This window comes from Sturnira hondurensis, unplaced genomic scaffold (assembly GCF_014824575.4).
Source record: "Sturnira hondurensis isolate 20B ecotype Veracruz unplaced genomic scaffold, ASM1482457v3 Scaffold0007217, whole genome shotgun sequence".
Lineage (NCBI taxonomy): Eukaryota > Metazoa > Chordata > Mammalia > Chiroptera > Phyllostomidae > Sturnira > Sturnira hondurensis.
The window spans coordinates 3,199,573-3,218,441 of record NW_028079848.1 but is presented as its reverse complement, the minus strand read 5'-3'; the positions used below and the strand labels follow the sequence as shown (position 1 = coordinate 3,218,441).

Below are 18,869 nucleotides of genomic sequence, written 5' to 3'. Positions count from 1 at the left end.
TGGGCGGCCTCACCGGCACCACCAGGTTCTGACCGCAGAGCTCACCGTGGGCGAGCTCAGAGAACCTGCCCGAAGGCCAGTGGCTCTTTTCACGCTGTGCCCCCCCCCCTCCATTTCAGGCACAACTGAGCACATGGGTAAGGGCTGCTGTTGTGCTCCACACCAACATGGGGGAACGCCTCGCTGCTCCCAAACCTAAACCAGCTCGCGGCGCACGTCAGCGTTTCTTAGTCGAGACTCCTCAGCGCTGATGCCCGAGAGCAACGGCGCGTGGGCAGTAAGTTAGGGGAGCTCAGAAGCTGGGTGCCTCGTTTCCATTTCTCTTACATCACGCTCATCAGAGACTTCTCACTAGGGTGAATGCTCTACCCAGAAAAGAAGGCTGGCATACTGGAGAGGAGAATGCACTGCACACACACACACACACACACACACACACACACACACTTCTATACACGCACTTCTATACACACACCTAAGAACAGAGTGAACACAAAGCATTTTAAAGATCGTATCTGTAACTTGAATCTGTTAGAGAGACGTATCGCTACCTTTGCATCATATAACTGACAAGGTCGAGATGTACTGATCCGATGTCTTCTTCCATGCATGTGCTTTGAAGGAATAAAGAAATACTGGGATTTTATTTTTTCCTTATTCAGTTAGCCCTAGAGAGTAGGAGAAACTTGAGCTAAGAAGATCAATAATTTATTTCTTACTGCACTATTAGAAGATTATCATTATTAACACTAAGGGGTAAAATCTCACAGTGGTTCACAGGGACTTGGCCACACATTCCAATTGCTATTAACGGACATCGAATGGCAAAATCCCAGAACACAGCTTTGGAAATGTAACCAGTTCCGTTGAAAGGGCAACATTATTACACAGGTGTTAAAACCATCAGCAAATCCTCGGTGGCATTTGAAGATGTTCAATTAAGTTAATAAGACATTTTTTAAACGTTTTTCTTCCTTTTCCCAAGATTTTCTAATCTATCTAATGAACATGAAAACCTTTCAAACTAATAAAGCTATCTTTTTAAAAATTAAGAGTAATCATGTTTTCTGAGAAAATGTGATCCAAAAGTGAAGAGATGGGACCATCTGCTACTGGGTAATAATAAATGCCGTTTTAATTCCCATGGCAAACCCTGTTTGATCAGTGTTCCTATAACTCCGCTGCTTTCATATGAGGTATAATCTACCTGTTTTCAGCATTTTTATGGGGAATGGGGTTTTGAGAATCACTTCCATCCACCACAAACGGTTTCTGAAGGGGAATTTAAGTGCACGTAAAAGAACCTTTCTAAATTGTTATATAGCCATTTTTTAGTTTTAAATACAACAGAAATGAAGACACAATAGATGGAAGATAAAACGGTTGACGTATGTGTGGAGAAGATGCGTACGTCAACATCACCCGGCATTACACAAGTTCATTACCATGCACAGAGAGTCCCAGAAGCACAGGTATGGAGGAGAGGGTTTTAAAACGGGTCCCTGCTACAGGAACTAAGGGTTTTAGATGAGAGACGAGGACAGAAGAAGCCAGTCTGAGAGGCTCAGGGGATTGAATGTGGACTGACCCCCGAAGAAAACGACAAGGTTCACATCAAGAAATTGAAATCCTGTAAGCTTCAATGAACTCGCAGCCAACGCGAATTTAAATTCAGCGCTCACCTACTCGGGGTGGCCAGGTCAGCGGTGTAGGGGGTGGGGGGTCGGGGCGGGGAGAGTCCAGTTAGGTCCAGCCACCGGGCTCCAACTGTGTGCAGCGGGCCCGTGAAAACCAAGCCCCTCTGAATCCCCATGTTTTGAAACAAGCTGAAGCTTCCAACAAACCAGCAGAAGGGCCCAGATGGCCAGGAGCCCACATGGCTGCCTTGAGCTCTGACCAGGAGGGAAGGGCCCTCAGGAGCTGCGGGGGGCGGAGGCACTGGACAGGGCGGCCGCGTCGGGGGCCAGTCCCTGCAGACCTGCCGCCCAGCCACAGCCTACTGGGCTCACCATTGCGCCGGACCCACTGACCCTGGACAGCCCTTACCGAGTGCCATTGATTGCACTGGTCCACGTTCTAAAAATAAACGTTTCAGTGCGCCAGAGGTTTCGAAACCAATCTGATTTTAATGGAACGTTTTTCTGAAGGAAATGATACCGTCACTCATCAAATATCATTTTGTATGTGGTTTCAAAAATGCCACCACGGACAACATACAGGAGTGCGTATTGACGTGTAAGTGGGACGACTTAATCAGGGTCCTTATTTAGGCCTCGCTGATCCGTGCATCTGTCTCCCTGTCTGTCTGAAGAATATTTATGAAGCACCAATGCCTTTGGTTAAAACAAACATAACTGTATCTGAACCTGAAAAGCGGAGGAGACCCCTGTCGTCAACTCACTGGCATCCTAACCGTGGTCTCGCCCAGGGTTGGTACCCAGCGTGCCGGCCCCACAGAGCCTCGGAGGCTGTTTCAAGATTATAAATAATGAGTCCCATTGTTCCTCCGTCCGGATGTTCCATCAGGAAAATTCACAGTCATCCACACATCAGACGTCTTGTGGGTACATGGATTCCAGAAAGAAGGCAATGTGAGCACAAACGACTACGCATTGGACGGACCCCGGGGCCGGGGCCGGGATCCCACCGCACCCCTGGAAGCTGGGGGGCTGCGTGGGGATTTCTTAATTCCACTGAAACACTTGTTTTTTTTCCAGACAGAGCCTGGACTCAGCTCGCTTCCCCAGCACCTTCCCTGTTGTTGCCTGGGCTCAGTGAGCCAAGGGAACCACATTTTCTAAACCGAAGACCAGAGCACGCGCCCCGTGGTGATGAGACTGCTGGCCCTCCAGTCCCTGAGGGGAACCACGCCTCCCCAGTTCTCCCTGCGCGCTCCTGACAGCTTCGTCGGGCAGTGTCACGATACTGGTGCGGTTGGCGGACTCGGGAGGTAAACATCTTAAACACCCAACATCGAGGTATTTTTTTGGAAGTTTTTGAGAATCTAAAGCAATACACAAGGATTTTAATGACAATGTCAGAACTCAAGTTTGTGGGTGACAAGGAGGCGGAGCTTTACTTTAGGAATAAGTGCCAGGAGAGAACAGAAATTGGTGATGGGCAAGATAGCCTGGAACGGATGCTAATTTTGGATGGCTGGAATTTTGAATAAGTGAGTTCAATTCTGTGCCCCCTCCCCAACCATCTGACTCCTAGCACAGCCCCTGCTATGGAATTAATTGTTAAAGCTGAGTCCACAATAAACGTCCTGATTCTAGCTCTAGCTGGCACTGAAATAGAAATCGGGTTATAATACTCACTCGTGCTCACTGTTTATACAAAAGGAAAGTGTAGTTTAATTTGCTTCCATTAATTAAAATATAATGAGTTAAGTGGATAACAAATTCATTGGAAATTGAACTTTGTCTAATTGCTAATGGTTTTAACATCATCCCAAAGAAAGAAAATATTAGCAAATTAAAAATTTCAAGGATGTAGGAGTTGAGAGTTTGATTTTTATAAAATACACATAAATCAAGCACTAACCAATGTATACTCTACGAAGGCAAGCTTAAAGTGTTAATAAACTTAATATACCAGCAAATATGGAAAACACAGCTACTTAAACACACATCTTTACACACGAATTAAAGCCCTCTGGGAAAATTAGCATGATTGCTCCAGAAACCAAGGCACTGAAGGATCCGGGGTCACTTGCAGTGACCTGGAAACTAACGAGGGGAAACGGGAGAAAGCAATCATTTTAGGTAGTCATTATTTCAGGTTTATTGGAAAAGATGAAATTGTTCTTTGGAAAACGTTTTAATTTCTGTTGACTATTTCAAGACTCTCTCTGCTGCTAACAGAGAAGGCTGTGGACTACTGGTCCACACAGTGACCTCCAGGTGCCAGACACGGGGACGGGGCATCCCTCTGCTTGTGACAGGGGAGGCCGCCCGCTCCGTGTTGGACAGGAAGAGAGGGAAGCCCAGGGGGAGGAAGGGGTGTGTTGGCTGTCTCGCAGTTTAAAGAGGACTGACAGGGACTGGGCTCCGAGGGTCCGTGACTGGGAGAGACGGTGCAGCGGTTACAAGAAGGTCACTTCATACCGTCTTTGCCGCAGGACTGGGGCCCCATGCTGAGAGCACAGGATGGGGAGTCCCACCCGCTGGGTGTGAGTCTCAGCTCTGTCAGGTCACACAAGGGTGACCATGAGCCAGCTCCTTCGCTTCCTAAGACACCAGTTCTCCCTCCCTGTGAAAGGAGAGCCACTCGGGGACAATGAGACAGCGCAATCTGGGGAAAGCACTCAGTGCGGGCACCTGGCTCATTGTCTGCAGTGGCTGATGTCACTCTCAAAGCCAGAGAAAGGGGCGGAAAAACATTCGGCCATGAACATGTGGGGAAAAACACTCGTTAGTTAGGGGGTGTTAATCTCCCAGATATTAACTTTGGAGATCTCACAGTTCCTATGTCATTTCACTTCTAAACAGTTACCGTTTGCATCTATGACTATAGAAGGGCAGTCTGTGTGAGGAAATATTCAGTTTATAGCCCAAGAGCAATTTTTTAAAGTTGCGCTCTATTACAGTTGTCCCGATTTTTCCCTGTTGCTCTCCCTGCCGACCCCAATCTTTAACCCAGAAACTCCACCTTAAGAAACCTGCCCCATTAGGACAGAGACACAAGACTGCATGCACGAGATGTTCCCTGAAGTACTGCTTTTTTTACAGCAAAAACAGCCTGCATGGCCCCCGTAGTCACACTATTAAATACAGTGCATCCAAGTCTGGTGTCCTAGGGAACCTAGAAGCTGACATGGACATATCTCTAGGGTATCACGTGAAAGAACAATACATACAATGGGTCTCCATTCTCGTTTAAAACGTACAATTACATTCAGCACGTGGGCATGTAAGTACATAGAGCACTGAGCTTTAAACTGGTAACAGTTACCTCTGGAGAACAGGCCGAAGAGGAACTTCCAACTTTGCTCCCTATACTTCCTTCTTGTTTGATTTTTTTTTTTTTAGGTAAAAAGTGTTTATGATTCACTTTTGCAGTAGCAACGACCATTGCTTATAGTGTTCCTAAAACTCACAATGTGGGAACCGGCAGCACCAGACCCGGCTCTGGGAGACTTTCACACCCGGGGTGTGCGGTGACCCCTTCGGGAGAGCACTTCCAACTCCGCGTCCAGTAGTTTAAGGAAGATATTAACAACCTAGAGTATTTCCTCTATCTCCCCATGTCAGGTGTACGCACACACACACACACACTCACTCACACACACTTAGATGGGCCCAGAGACAGGAGAAGTGTGTGAAAAGTTTCGTTCGGAATCTGAGCAGAAGTAGTTGAGCTAAATCTCAGCCTTTCGGTTTTATAAAGCAGTTTAGGTTACGGTGATGGAGCAGAACAAAGGAATGCGAGAAAATGCCACCTTCGATGAGGGACATGGAGTTATGTTACTAATGCATGCAGCTTTTTCCTTTAACACTGTCCAAATAAACGTTTTTCTTTATAACTTAAAATGCGTATGTGTGTGGGGGGAGGAGTGTGGGGCTGTAATCGTTTATTATGTACCGTTAGTTCCACTGTGTCGGCTGCAATAACATTGACTTTGAAACTGTAAAAAGCGAGACGTGTGTGCTGGCGTGTGTGGGGGTGTGTGCGGGGTGTGGGTGGTCACGTGTGCAAAGTGACTAAATGTGATCCCACCTGTTGCCTTCACACATTTAAAGGGTGATCACGAAGGAAGCCTTCATCTACGCTTCCCTCAAATGGTGACAGGAATCAGTGGTTCGGCACGCCCTGGCTTTATTGGTATTTTTGCCATTAGTTCGGGGTGATTCCAGCAGCAGAGGTAGCTGCACTGGGGTGTCCTTGCCCTCGAACCTCCTGACTTGCAGGCAGGAGGCAGCAGAAAGGACACGGTAGAAAGTCCGGCGCTGGACTGTGCACTCCAGGGCGAGCCCGGAGGATGCTGGGGGCCGCTGGGAGCTGAAGGGGCAACTGCGCATGCCCTGCGGTTTCTCAGCAGATCCCAGTGACGAAGCTGCCTCCGAACAGGGTCGGGGGCAAGAGAGCACGAATTTAACACTAAGCACATTGGGTACGGCGGTGCCCGGGCGCAGTGCCCGCGGGCTGCCCCAGGGTCACTGCTTCGGGGATTGCCTGTCCCCGTGTTTACAGACGTGGAAACCGGGCTCCGCCCCTAGGTCACACTCTGTCAGGACACGAGGGCCCAGAGCGTGGACCCTGACCACCATGCTGGCCTTCTTCCCGATGTCAAGCGCGGATAGCACTCAGCCGGCCAGGGGAGTGGATACTTCAAACTAATAAAGATATGTCGTCCACGCATGACGAAATCAAGAATATTAGCGTTATACTAATTATTGGCCAGGGAATATACGAAAGCTAGAGAAGCTAGTAATTGCTGTAACTGTACGACCTCGTTTCCCCGAGACACTCCTAGCTTCTCACGCCTGTATTTATTGGCAATTGCGTGATATAATTATAACCTTTACTTTCACTCTAAAACGTATGCCAGTTTGGGTAATAATTATGATGATAAACATACCCAGGACTATTTGACAAAGGTAATCATGAACACAGAGTAAATTCGACCCTAACCATAACCATAACCCGTGAAGAACTCAGAACTAACCGGTGTCCAGGACTCCAAAACATGGTAGGAAGAAAGAACTGTCTTTCAATTTGTTACTCCGGGGAGAAACCCACGCCTCCATGTGTGGTATCCAGACATAATTAGCCCGTGTTTATTCTGTTTTCAACCTGTAGGTGGCCACCACACGCTACACTTATTAAACCACCCATTAGCAGCAGTTTCAATACTGTCATCTTCAGATAATTAGCAATTTATTTAAATAACCAATTCCTGTAGAAATAATTGCCACGAAATGCCCTGAACCTACTTTTTTATAAACTTTAATAAAAGCGTTCAGATAATCCCTGACATTTGCAAATGCCGTCGGTTCACCTTCCCTTTTGATAGCGCCTCGGCGTTCTGTTCAAACAATTACCCGGTGACAGAGCGGTTGAATGACACTGGACGGAGAGCGCTCTCTGCGGCGTGGCCCGCGGGGACACATGGGACCAGGAAGAAGCGCGAGGTGCAGACGCGTCCACGCGGAGGCGAGCGGGCGCCCCACGACCGACCAGAGGTCACTGAAAGGAAGACTGCTGCCACCTCCCACTCGGTGCGGGTCCACGGGCGATGCCGCCACCCGGGCCCTCTCTGACTTGTGGCTCGGCCGGTTGGCATGGAAACCATCTAAGTCTATGGGTCTAGAAAACGTACTCATCGCGGTGTGCGCTCACTCACTGCCTCCCGAGAGGACAAGTCGGGGCTTGTTCTCGCCATCCCTTAAAAAATGTTTAAGCACGGCTTTATGTACAAAGTGGTGCACCTTTTCAAAGTGGAGTTACGGAGGAAGGAGGGCCATTAGTGGTTTTAGCTCTGGGCTGCCATTAGCCTTGGACACACGGCAGGGTCCTCCGTCTCAGCTCCCTCCCTGATGTCCGGCTCCCTCCTCCACGGAAGACCTGGCCACCAGCCGGTGAGAAAAGGCTCCCAGGTGCTCATGGGTTTCAGGGTCCTCACGGGAGGAGACAGCTATGACGCGCACCAATGGCAACACCATTTTGTGGCTGAAATGACATCATCCCGAGAACCCACTGAATACCCGTTGCTTGGCTGAGTCACACATTCTTTCCCTCCTCGCAGCAAGTCCTGTCAGGCACGGTCTTCACTATGCAGACGAGGAAATTCAGGCTCACGGAGGGTAAGCAGTTCGTGCACGGAGAAAGGCGTGGCTGTTCGGTAACATAACGCGCGATGACAACAAACCCACCAGTCCGCAACGTGACCGCACAAAGCCCAGTGCCGGCGGGTTTGCACGGGCGGGGTTCACGGCCAGGTCACCGGACACACCAATTGCTCCCACACAAGCACGCCTGGCAGAGGTTTTGGCCTACAAATACGATGAACTCACCTAGAATGTAAATATGTAGGCTCTTTAAAATACTCCTATTTCCTTTGCCCAGAAGTCCTGAATGACGACAGACTCAGGGGGCTCGGTGTATGAACCTGTCTCGTGTGACTTTGCGTAAGGCTGTTCAGGGCAAACGCTATGATTCCAGGTAAAAATCTCAGCAGTGAATGTTTATGCAAAAATGTTCTTTGAGTAGAAGACAAGAGGATACGACCGTGATAATGCCGACGACCAGACTATGTTTTACCCTGGAAGAACCCAGGATAATCAGAAGTGGACCTTTTTCTGGAGAAAAAAAACCCCCAAACAAACAAAAAAGAAAACCACCACAAAATACTTCCCCCACGTCCACTGGGACCATGTATTTTCTTTCTTTGGAAAGCTGTGATTTCTTTTCTCGCTGAAATTCTGAACTTGGTGTGCTCTGTGGTGGGGCCCTGGGTCACTGACCACCACTGCACGTCCTCTTCCCCTTGGGAAGGTTCTCTGTTTTCGTCCCAGGGAAGTGCTGGTGCAGCCCCTGCACCCTGAGATGAGACTGCGTTCCTCCGAGCGCTGAAGCCCCGGCTGCAGGCTCTGCTCCCTGGTCTGGCCCGGGCGTCTCTTAGAGACGCACCGTGGTCCGGAAGCGCAGGGAGTGCGACCTGCACCCTCTGCAGCAAGGCCCTCTGCGTGCCACCAGGCTCTCTGGAAAAGAGGCTCTATCTCTGGTATTCGCTCTGCTGATTAGAAATTGCTCTCTCCAGGAGGTGACGACGAACTCCCTTCCTCAATTTTGACAGGGTCGAATGTAAGAAATCACGTGTGGTCAGAATTACCTCCTGTCCCCAGCCCTGGGACCGTCACTAGGAGTGTCTGCAGAGGCCCCTGCTGTCAGTGAGCTGGAGAGGCGGGGCAGGAGCAAGGTGCAGACTGGCGGCAAGCATGCACCTGCTGACAGGTGGGGCCCACGGTGCCATGGGACTCAGAGGGCAGGCAGGCCTGGGGAAGGGAGGCCCTGTTCACCACGCAGGGCCCCAAAGGGGCTGAGAATGAGAATATTTCAAACTCCGGCAGGACTGGGGGCGTGGTGAGCAAAACTGCAGACGTGAGCCCACCCTGTTTGTGAACGCCATGGTTAGCAGGTGAGGGAAGCAACCCCCAAGGGCAGGAAATGGGACACGGGTTTGTGGGGCAGGGGGTGCTCACAGCGGGGGGACCCCGAGCCACCCCTTGCTATCACCACCCACTCCCACATGGTCTCTGCTCTCGCAAAAGCTTTTTCAAGTACGGACCTGGCGTTAGAATAAACAGGTTTGCATTTTAAGAGTTTCCGAACAAAAGATAGTATAAACCAAAGGAAGTTCAGGCTTGTGTTATTGTTAAAAAAAAAACTGTTTCTCGGGAGAAGCTGAAGAGAACATATACTCCGTGTTTGCATCCTTGCCTGCCTCCTTGCTGTAGCTTCTGAGGGTCTTCCTAGTCGGACTAAAAGGCACTAGGGTTTCCATCAGCTGGAAGAAGCGAGGCTGAAGCTGAATCAATGAGGTCCCCCTTTTCCGTGCAGGGAGCTCGTGGGATGAAGCAGAGGCAAGTCCACTCAATCCACCTGGGGCGGCTGCCAGCCGGGGAAGTGTCCATTTTCAGAGACGCGCCCACACTGTTAACCAAACCATAGCTCTTGCGGGAATCTTCGGTGTGCATATGGCACAGCACCCGACAAAAAAATTAGGACGGGGGAAGGATGCGACAGCAGATTACTTCAGACGGTCCCCGTGTGTCACCTGAAGGAGCACGCATCCTACCCTGCTCAGACTTGGAGACCACGTAGCAACCTGGAGACCTCCGCGGCCAGATATGTGGCGGGCCAGGACCGGTGATCTCCTCCCAGCCTGCACACACCACTGTGGTCTCTGGCACCCTGATATTTTAGTTTGGGGGACTACAGCTCAGATACTTGTCAAGGGAGTGGTTGGAGCCAGTGGGTATTTGGAGAACCGTGGTCCAAGTGGGGAAGATTTCTCATCGTCCCAGAGAGAACCGGCTAAAATCCGGTAAAATAATCTATGTTAACCAGGTGACAAGGTAGTAATGCATGCCCGACAAGCAACACCATCACTACCGATTCCAAACCCACAACTCTACAGGAAGGGAACAGTAATCACCCCTTTATGCAGTAAGTTCAACAACTGAAAGGCGGTGGACCATTTCCAAGCAAAATACAATGAACCAAAACTGACAACAACAACAACAACAAACCCAGAAAGTCAACATGAAAGAACAGCCCACAAGTACCACTAAGTTGCATCCCTAACAGTAGCAGCAGCACCGAGCAAGCTGCAGACCCAGACGGCTTCACCGGTAAATTCGAGCAAGTTCAAGGGAGAAACCGTGCCAGTCTCACACACACTCCTGCAGGAGAGAGAAGACGGAACCAACCCCAGTTCATTCTGTGAGGCCAGCACAATCCTGATCCCCAAACCCGAGAAAGATACTAAAAAGAAAATAAAAGAACAGTCCAATATCCTTCATTAACAGGGACTCTAGCACCTTTCATAAAATGGGTAAGAAAACTATAGTTGGCAATTCACAAAAGGGATAAAGCATCGTGATCCAATGGGGTTTACCCTGGGCATGTGAAGTTGGGTTAACATTTGCGAATCAATTAATGTTGAGTCCCCATATTGATGTAACATAAAAAAAGAAACAAAAGAGAAAAACGCGGTCAGTCCTCAAAGAGTGCAGACGGTACATGTAAGAAAATTCAAACTCAGCGCGTGATTAAAATGCCAAGCAAGTGGGAAGAAGAGAAGTCTGTCTCCTTCCCCTGACGAAGGGCACCTCGGGAACAGCTGAGCTCACACTGTGCTTGGTGGTTGGGGCACTATCGTTTCCCACCTTCTTATTCTATAAGCTCGTCCTTTTTTATGGAGCAGCTCTAAGTGATCGGTAATTAAAATGTAAAATAACATTTCAACAGCACACAACGGCAACAGATAGGGACACGTGTGTGAAAGGTATGCTATACTGACAACGACCAAATGTTCGTGAGAAAAACCAAAGAGGTTGAGGAACAGGAGAGACAGAGCACATTCGAAGGCTGGAAGGGCCAGCCCTGCGCAGATGTTCGAGGGACCCTCAGAGCCAACGAGTATGTGTGGGAGAAACACACACCACCTAGGAGAACCAAACCAGTGCTCAGGGGAACACAGCATTCAGCGACACCGTGTCACTCAGGACGGGCTAACAATCTACAGTGTCATGGCCACAGTGTGGGGGCGCAGAACAGGGCAGACCCCACAGCTGGGCCTTTCGGGAAACGTCAGTTGATTTTTGGCCAAGTCACCTCCTCAGTCGTACCAGCGGGGCGAGAACACCCACAGGAATGTTCAGAAATTAGAGAGTGGAGAGACGAATGGTGGTCAATGAATTTTTTTTACTGAGTATTTTGTTCACTTAAACTTACGTTTTTAAGTATAGTTGCTATACAATGTTATGTTGGTTGTATTAGTTAGGGTGTCCAATGGAGCAATTTGGCATTTTTATATCTTACTGCACCATCATGTCACCAATTCTCCTACTCACCTGTCACCAGGTGTTGCTGGCTGTGGTCCCCTTCACCTTTTGCACCCAAACCCCCAAACCCTCCCTTCTGGTAACCATGCCTTTGGTCCCGGAGTCTGTGCTTGTTTCATTTGTTGTTTAGATTCCACATGTAAGTAAAACCATATGGTATTTGCCTTTCTTCGCAATAAAAGGCATCTAAATAGGAAAGGAGGTAGCATGACTATTTGCAAATGCCATGATACTTTACATCTGGAAACCCTAAACAATCCGCCAAAAATTAGCAGAGTAAAAGAATTCAATGAAGTGTCAGGATATAAGGTTAACATACAGAAACTGGTTGTATTCCTAGACACTAATAATGAACCATCAGAAGAAATGCTGTCAATTAATTCGATGAAAACTGTCAGCAATACCAAGGGCCCGCATACTGACACCTGCAACAACGCAGACGGATAGAAGAAACTAAACATTTTTAAAGTCGAAAGAAAGCCCAACAGAGAGACACAAGCACACATCCGCAGGGGATAGGGACGTGAGAGACAGAGTGAATATTGTTTCATTTATTACACAAAGCTTAGGAACCGTTGAAAAGAACCTCTGGTAATACCAGTTTCAGCTGGGATACCAGGGAACTTTCTGGGGTGAAACCAGTACCTGCTGTCTTGTTTCAGATTATAGTTACTACAGATGTATACAACTTCCAAAGCTAATTTAGCTGACATTGAATACTTGTGCGTTGTATCATATGTAAAATGTACTTCCTTCAAAAGACTGAAAGTATGTAATTGCATACAAGTACCAACCAAGTGCATCTCCAAAGTGAGCCGTCCCATTGGGATCCACTTGTAAGATGTCTTTTGATCAGTCACAGGCTTCATTCATAAAATATGAGAGCATCCTCCCATTTGCGGACAGGAACAAAATCCAGGAGAGAGACGTCGTTTAAAGCGAGGGGGATGAAAGACCACCTCGGCAGCGCGCCACGAAAGAGAAACCTGAGGAAGCAGATGGCCCACCCGGAGCGGGTCTCAGGGTGGCGTTCGATGTTGGTAATCTCCGGGAAATTTTCCTTGAAGGCAACGCTTCTCCAGAAGCACATGTATGACAAATAAGCATGTGAACGCGCACACCTACCAGGGGCAGTAAATCTAACCACCCCTCGTTAGGACTGAGGACGCATGGAGTTCAAGAACGATGCGCACAGCGAGACAGGGGTGGGTCTGCATCACGACCTGGGAGGCGCCAGCAGTGCTGAGTGCCCAACACAGCTCTGGTGAGCGCCTAGGCCGCTGGCTGTTTGCTGACTGTTGGGTTACGTTAGGGCTCCTGAGCCAAATTTCAAAGATGTCATCAACTGTTCACAGATGCTGCTAACAGATAATGAGCGTTTCTGTTTCCGCACTTTCTGCCCCGAGTGCTCTGGGAGCCGTCTAGCGTCGCCTCTCCAAAACAGGAGAGCAAGCCCTCCAGGGTGCGGTGCCTAGGGCTACGGGGTCATTGTCAGCTTATCTTCCCAGCTGAATCTTTAAAGGGTATTTGGCTTACAGCTTCTGTCAAGTCCATGATGTTCTGCAGTGACATCGCCTCTCTGTCACTGATGTGTTCTGACGGAATTCCAGGCTCTAGTCCAGTGGCGGTCGTTTCTTAGTGGACTGGCGTGGATGCTCAGGCTGACCTGGCGCGTGTGCAAGCCCTGTGATCCGACACCTTGCCAAATGGCACTGAGCTGACTTCCACGGGCACAGAAAGCAGACAGCCTGCTCTCAGGACCCACGTGGAGGAAGAGGACAGACGGCTGGTATCTGACACACACGTCGAGGCAGCAATATCGTGCATATGTTTTTCCTCGTGCAATCTGCATTGTCCCCGTAAGTGTTTCACGTGTTTTCTGTAACGCTTCCCAACAGCACAGGGCCACTCAGAGCCGGGCACTGGGCAGGCATCACGGGCGTGCGGACCCCTCTCACAGAAGCATGGCCAGAAGGCGGCCTCCGGGCGTCGAGAGGAGAGACATTTTGGGTGACCTTAGCCTGAACGGCGACACGCTGTTTTCCCAACTGAGCTCAGAGGCTCCTGGCAGTGGTGCAGAAGCTCACAGACATTGTGTCAGACTGCACTGGTCTTTCAGATCTTTTAAGCAGATCGGCAACGAGCACACACAGTAGGGTGAGCCGTCACGAAGTACCCCCTTTTCGCCACCACAATGTTTGTTTCACCCCAGGCAGCAAGGATGGAGATGTAGGAGCTGGTGTGCTCCTAGGCAGTAGGTGGCTCGAAAGATCATTTATTTACGATCTCCAGAATACCAATCATAAAGCTGCTAGAGTTCTTGCTTCCTAAATGCTCAGTGGCTACAGAGAAGCTCTTGAAAACGAAAATTTAAAAAGGGCAAATTAATACAAAGTTTCAGGGGAAAATGATGTATGTCCCGTATCCAGGGCAAAATGAACTAGAGAAACCCGTGCGAATGCCAGGAAGGGCCAGCACGCCCAAGACTGTGGGCAAACAAATGCTCACAAGTTAAATTATTCACAGCGGCGCATTTATGGAGAATATAATGTTGCAATCAATAATTACAAGCCCGCACAAACAGCACTGCAATAATTCTACAAGGCGTGCTCACAAGTGAAATAATTTAGACTTTGAAATCAATAGCATTTATAGAGATCGGAAAATGTCCAACGGAAAACAAATGCCAGCACGCGTGGTCTTTCTGGAGCAATCTCACTCCTTGGATTTTAACTATTCCTTAAAAAATTCCCTGGTACAGGAAAACAAGAGCAAACATTTGATCTGCCATGTCTTAATTAACCACTTCAACTGGTCTAGATTGGTCAGGGAGATGTTTACACACGGGGAAATAACTGAAGGTGCCCTTTGGTCAGGCCGCTTGAGACCACACCCCTCTCGGACCACGCCCATAGGCCGCACCTTCAGACCACGCCCATAGGCCGCACCTTCAGACCACGCCCCTCACGCCACACCCCCTCAGACCACGCCCCTTCTTTGGGCTTCTTCCTAATTTTCTCACGAGGGTTTTTCCCCTTCATTTCGCAGCACTCTGTTAGCCTTCAAAATAAAAGCTTTGGCCCAAATACTTTCTACCACAAGACATTACATGGGTAAGTTCTTACATGACAATACTCCATACAATTAAAAATAACAGAAATTATTGGAGACTATTATCCTGAGTGAAATAAGCCAGTTGGTGATCTCACTTATAAGGGGATTCTAATGAACAAAATGAACGAATGAGTAAAACAGACCCAGAGACACGGAATCGGGGAGTGGACTGACAGGGAGCGGAGATGAGGGGGTGGCGGAAGGAGGGGAGAGGGGCTAGTCAAAGAACAAGCGTGAATGACCTGCGGACGTGAACGACCGTGTGGAGTGGACTGTCGGCATGGGAGTTGGGGTGGGCTGGGTGGAGGAGGGCGAGGGGGGAAAATCGGGACAACCGTAATAGAATACACAGGAACAAAAAGAGGAAAGTGTTAAGGCCTACGACTCTGGCTTTTTAGCAGGAAGACTAATTCCAGTCCCCAGACTTCTTGGTTCTTAATCAAGGATTTATGCCCTCAAACCCGGCCTAGGGAACCTACTGCCTGTCTGTAGGGTCAGGGTTTACTTTCATTTTATCGGCAGTTCAAGGGCAAGAGCATATCTCCTCATCTGATTTCAGTGTCTTCTTGTGCAAATCCGAGACGGCTTTAGATTACTTCAGTTTATATCATAAAACAAACGGCCTCTTTCCTCTCTCCCCTCCTTCATTTGTTGCTTTATTCCTTAGTTCCTTCTTCCTTCCCCAATTATCTGTGAAATGCCTATGCCAACCACCATGAAAGGGGCTGAAGATAAAGATACATACTATCATTGCTCTTCTTATAACTGAAAAGGGTAAAAACCAAAAACAGTTAGGACAATGACTTTCTGACTTCTGGAATGAAAAGGCACGTACCCTCTAAAAGATGAACCCTTAAAGGTAGCTAACTCACGAAAAATGTTCACAAAAAATAAAATAGGATAAATTAGGTGAGGAGTCCAGGTACTATGGTAAACTTTTCTGTAAATTCAAAGGCATTCCAAAACAAAACATTGATTTTTTAACCCCTTATACAGGATTTGGAGTCCTCCTGCTCTTTTTTAAAAATTGTTTTTCAAGTACCGTTGTCTTCATTCTCCTTCACTCACCTACAGATCCCACAAAAATACTTGACCTAATAAACGACTTTGGCAGAGCTGTGGGATACAAAGTCAATATTCAGAAATTGAAGGAATTTTTGTACATCAACAATGAAATATCAGGAAAAATATCCCCTTTGCTATAGCAACAAGAAAAATAAAATTCCTGGGAATAAACCTAACCGAGGAGGTAAAGACCTGTGCTCAGAAAGCTACACAGCACTGAAGAAGGAAATGAAGGAAGACACCCATAAATGCAAGCATACACTGTGTTCGTGGATCGGAAGAATTAACATCACCAAAATGTCCATACTACCCAAGGCAACTTACAGATTCAACAGGATCTCTATAAATACCAGTGACATATTTCACAGATATAGGACAAACATTTCAACAAAAATTTATATGGAACCATAAATGACCCTGGATAGCCACAGCAACATTGAGAAAAAAGAACAAAGTAGAAGGGATCACAATACCTGACATCAAACTATACTACAAGGCCACTGTAATCAAAACAGTCTGGTACCAGCATAACAACAGACGCACAGAGCAATGGAAGAGAACAGAGAGCCCAGAAATACACCCACATTTCTATGGCCTATTAATATTCGACACCGGGGCAGAGAGATTCCTCCTGCTCTTACAAAAACAGCGGTTTCGTCTGTATCGTTTGGCAAAAACAAAGACACAGACTTGTGAGTATTGGAAGTAGATTTTTTTTAAACAAAGCATTTATGGTTTTTATTAATTGACATTTCCTGCTAAGGGTAACAGCACTAATTATAGTGATCTTTTACTGAACTGCCTATCATGTACGAAGTACTCAGTTAACATTCTCACAAAAGCACGTTACTTCACTGAAATCTCATGAGGTCCCAGAAGCCCTTACTTGAGCTGCTCAGAATAGTGATTTATCCCGCCCTGTGAGAGTTAAAGAAAGACCTCTGATTCCCTGCGAATCTGCCCACTCCCACTCAGAGCTGCTTTCTACGTCGCCTCCCCGAGGAAGAGTGAGGATTTGCATGTAGTACGTATATCCATGCAAATACAGCCCTAGGCACCGTGCTAGGTCACATATCTGTAAGAGTGTTCAAAAAGAGCCGTGCAAACAAGCTGCTATTAGTCCTAAAAACAACAGGACAAATCGAGACATTTTCTAGTAAAAGGTGATTTAATTATAAAAGCATTTCACTGTCAACTCTAGTCTTTGCTGTCATGCCAGGTGTCTGAAAACAGAGATGTATTTAACCATTTCCCCACTAATGGAGTGATGGCCAATCACACTATGTATTGCCAAATTACCTATCAAGTGAAAACGAAAGAGCAGAAAATGGAATTTCAGCTCCAGGAACTATGGCAACCGGGCTGTTTGGCAGTCAAAGGGTGTAAATCCAGATTAGATGGATGGATATATTTACATATTCACTTTTACATTAAACAGAGTGGATGACACGTCCCTGTGTAAAATCTATTATTTAAACACTTCAAGTGAAAAGTGCTAAAATAAATGGCTCATGACTTATGAAGTGTTAAAATAAACGTTTATTTCGACACGATACATGTCATAAGCCATTTATTTCAACACTTTCTACTTCAGGAGATTCACCCAGACAAAGAGCAAAGATTTCACTTGCTGAGCGCATTCCAAGAGGCCAAGACTCCGGGGCTGAGATACAAGTTTTGTGGCTACTGCGCTTGGTGTGGGAGGCTGGGTGGCAGGGCAGGATGGGAGCTGCCAGGCTGCGGTCCAGCCAAAGCCCTGGACCTGGGCTGAGCTCATCATTGGCGCCACCTACGCTGGCCCCGCCCAGACATCCCACCGGTCTTGGCTGACTGTGAGCCACGTGGCAGGGCGCGCCTGAGCAACACGCTGCAAGGCAGACGTGCTGTGTGGGACATTTCGACACAAAGCAGAGGTTTTATCTCCATCCCTGCCTCTGAGGAGAGGCTGATGGAACCCGGACTCTTCGGGAAACGCTTTCTACGTGAAACGCACACCGATCGATGACCCTGGAGTCTGCATTCTCTCACTCCTGCCTACCTTAGGGTTTTGTTTTCCTGCAAAAGTCTGGATGTCCATGGTTAGGAATGCCTGAGAGTGACTGAATGTTCTCCCTTCAGGATGTCTCTACCCTACGCCTTCCTCTTAAAATGCTGGTCAGTGTTTCCATTTGGGGGCAGACCCAGTAACCGCGGACTTCTCGATCGGAGGCTCTCTCTGGGGTCTCGCCAAGGGCAGTAATTCCACTCAACCGGGCTCCTCTCCCATGACCTAATCCACTCCCAAAGCCCCCCTACCACCCCAATGTCATCACAGGGGGCGTGGGGATTTCAGCCTGTGACTCTGGGGGGTTCACAACAGCCAGCCCATAACACTAACAATGCCTTCGACAATCCTAAGACCCAAAATTGGCAAAAAGAAGTCGGGAGACTGAGGGCATTGTGATGTATGAAAAAAATACTTTGAGCATATCACAATGCAAAGAAAAAATTCTGAGATAGTGCATTATACAGACACTTAACATTTCAAAGGAGGAATGTAAAGTGTAGCAAAATTACGAATTGCACTGAACAAAAGAGAGGCACAGGGTTTTTTCAATAACAGTTAGATAATATTAAAGTATATCCTATACTTACATACTTATAAAATCTCAATAATTGAGAGCTTGTCACTGAAGATGATATGAGCTAAGTCTTAGGACTCGGTGGAACTTTAGACGGCAGAGAAGTCAGGGCCAGGAATTGCAGAGCGGTTAGGGGACTCAACGCATGAGCCACAGGATAAAGATCTGGAAACAATTGGAACATCAGGCGTTCACCTGACCTAGAGTGAAGGAAGGGCTGGGAGGGACAGGAAAGGGACAGGAAAGGGACAAGCCTGGAGGGAGAGTGTGTCACTCTTCGAACCATATCTCATCTCCTCCACCATGTGTGAGCTTGGCCATGGGCCGAGCTGAGGCACAGCTCTGTGGCTGCTTCTTCTCCCCGCACGGGGGCAGAGGCCCCCCTCCCGAACTGCTCGGCTCCTTTCTACATTTGCCCCAGGGCTCTGCGGACAGGGCAGGAGACGGCAGGGCCTGTACAACTGCACCCACAGACAGAGGAACGCTGTCCTCCCAG

At 48.1% G+C, this 18,869-nt stretch overlaps 1 protein-coding gene across 1 annotated transcript in view; it reads right to left on the bottom strand.

Moving 5' to 3' along the window:
* DPYD (dihydropyrimidine dehydrogenase) overlaps positions 1 to 18,869 on the bottom strand; it is a 521,728-nt gene that overhangs the window by 85,619 nt on the left and 417,240 nt on the right. The window lies entirely within an intron of this gene.